The sequence below is a fragment of the Cherax quadricarinatus genome, chromosome 57 (assembly GCF_038502225.1).
Source record: "Cherax quadricarinatus isolate ZL_2023a chromosome 57, ASM3850222v1, whole genome shotgun sequence".
Taxonomy (NCBI): Eukaryota; Metazoa; Arthropoda; class Malacostraca; order Decapoda; family Parastacidae; genus Cherax; species Cherax quadricarinatus.
In genome coordinates this window covers 11,460,950-11,463,449 of record NC_091348.1, presented here as the reverse complement: position 1 = coordinate 11,463,449, position 2,500 = coordinate 11,460,950, and the positions used below count along the sequence as shown (strand labels likewise).

Genomic DNA, 2,500 nt, shown 5'->3' with positions numbered 1-2,500 from the left:
AGGCAAATGTGGTTCCGGTTTATAAAAGGAAGAACAGATAAGATGCACTGAAGTATAAGATGGCGTCTCTAGCGCGCGAACTCTCAAAAGCTGAGCACTTCGAGAGAAAATTATTCGTTATAAAAAACCAGCATGGATTTTGGGAAGGAAAATACTGTTATACGAATCTTGTGGAGTTCTATGGCTGTCACGGAGATAAAACAAGAAAAATAGTTTTCTGTGGATAACATCTGCTTGGACTGCAAGAAAACATCTGATGCAGAATCAGAGATTAGGCCAGAAAATAGAGGAAGAGTCAGGGTTCAGAGGCATCGTGCTCCACTGAGCCAGGAGGTACTTGCATGATAGAAAGCAGAAAGTAATAGTAATAATAGTACGGAATGAGATGTCAGAAAGGGAGAAGGTAACATGTAGGATGCTACCAGGATCAATATTAGGATTAATATCATTTATAATATATGTGAATGACCTACCATAATGAGTTTTTCGTGTTATTTTTGTTGATGGTGCAAAAACCAGTTATGATAATAAGAAAAGAGGACCATTGTGAACTCCGTACAGATATTATCAGACTGCACAAGTGGTTAAACAAATGACTTCTAAAGTTCAACTGAAAAAAAAGCAATGTCAGGTGATCTGAAGATGGTGAGGGCAGACCGGACACAGAGTACAGCACGAGCAGAGAGTAGCTGCAGAGATTAGAGAACTAAAGGGATCAGAGAGTAAATATAGGACCAAGTATATCGCCGGAATTACACACAATTTGTATAACGTCTGCGGCATGTTCAAGATTAGAAAATTTCAGAACAGCACTAAGGAACCAGATCAGCGAATCTTTCATAACAATTTTTCGAAATATACAAAACCAATCACTGAGTATGTGGCGCTAGCATGGAACCCACACCAGGTCCAGCACGAGCTGAAGCTCGATAAAGTTCAGAGATCTCCAACCAGACTAGTATAAGAACGGAGAGTAATAAACTATGAGAGGTTGAAGGAACTGAACCTGACGACTATATAAGAGATGAAGACAAGATAAAACATGATAATGGTATTATACAGTTTTAATAGGAAGTGACAGGACTGACAGTTATATACTGTTTAAATTAAGAGTGTTGGGATCAAGGGAACACAGGTGAGCCATATATATATATGTAAGGAATCATTTCCTTAGCCTCAGGCTGACTGAAGAGTGGAATAACCTGGATGAGGCAGTGGTGGACGCAAAAAAAATAAACGCTAATATTCTCATTCTCTCTCTCTCTCTCTCTCTCTCTCTCTCTCTCTCTCTCTCTCTCTCTCTCTCTCTCTCTCTCTCTCTCTCTCTCTCTCTCTCTCTCTCTCTCTCTCACTCTCCCTCCCCCCGCCAGGCACGAGGATACACATTACTCTCTGCATTAGCGAGTAATTCCTTTGTTAATGAGGCCCATCGCTAATGACATTCCATCATCGTCTGGACAACAATGCCGGCGAGGAAGGTAGTTAGGAAGGAATGCTATCCAAATTGTGTTTCCTTGTGTGTGTTTACCTACTGTACTCATCATTTTGTGGTTGCAGGGGTCGAATCTCAGCTCCTGGCCCTGCCTCTCCGGGTTTTCTCTCTGCTGGCTGTGAGAGCCACCTTACACATAGCATGGTGGAGCAGAGTGTAGTGTCCTCATTGTCGTTGTATCCAGTAGTTCTTCGTCCTGTCTCTGACGTCTTCTTATACTCACCCTCAGCTGTTCCTTCACCTGTACTGTTCTGTCATCATCGAAGTACACTCAGTGATGTTGTTGCGTCTACCTTAACAGTTGTTACTGTTTCAATATGCAGTCTCGTGCCATTTCCGTTGTGAAGGTCGTTTTAAATGGTCGCATTTTGTCCCGTGTTAACCTTCCAGTGCTCTGAAAATTTGTCACTTCACGCACCTCAGCTTCACCACCTGTCTCTTCAATGATATTTCGAATCTCCATTTGTTCGTCTGTTCATACCTCTTCATCTGACCTCCCTTCAGCCTCCTGAAGGCCATGGATAATCAGCGACCTCCTTATTTCCTTCTCTCATTACCTTTTCCTTCAGACTTCATTGTCTCTAATTATCAATTCCTTCAATGCTCTTCATATCACCCTCACCTTCCGGTTGCCTGGGAGCATTTCTGCAAAGGTCGTGTTTCTTCATATTTGTGCTCTTCCTTCTGCCTCTGCACCTGTTGTATTTGATTTTGTCTCTTATCCACATTTTCTCCTCTTTATCTCGTCAAGTTCCATATTCAGCTTATTGAGATCTTCTCTCAGGTTGTATACCTTTTCTTCATCAATAATATCCCATGTCTCCTGTGTCTATACTACTGCCTCCAATACTTTCTCTCTCTTTTCCTACATGAAGATCATAGAGGGTTTCCCCTCCACTCTTCTACCATCATGTGTTTGAATCCAGCCAGCATCAGGTCCTTTTCTGTCAACCATCATCCTGATTCTACATCTTCAGAGTCCCTTTCTCGGGTGTGTTTGTGAGAGAG

At 42.1% G+C, this 2,500-nt stretch overlaps 1 protein-coding gene across 3 annotated transcripts in view; it reads left to right on the top strand.

The window, feature by feature from the left end:
- The window catches only part of LOC128693388 (uncharacterized), an 831,955-nt gene that overhangs the window by 502,995 nt on the left and 326,460 nt on the right, over window positions 1-2,500 (top strand). The gene's annotated exons all lie outside the window — the stretch shown is intronic.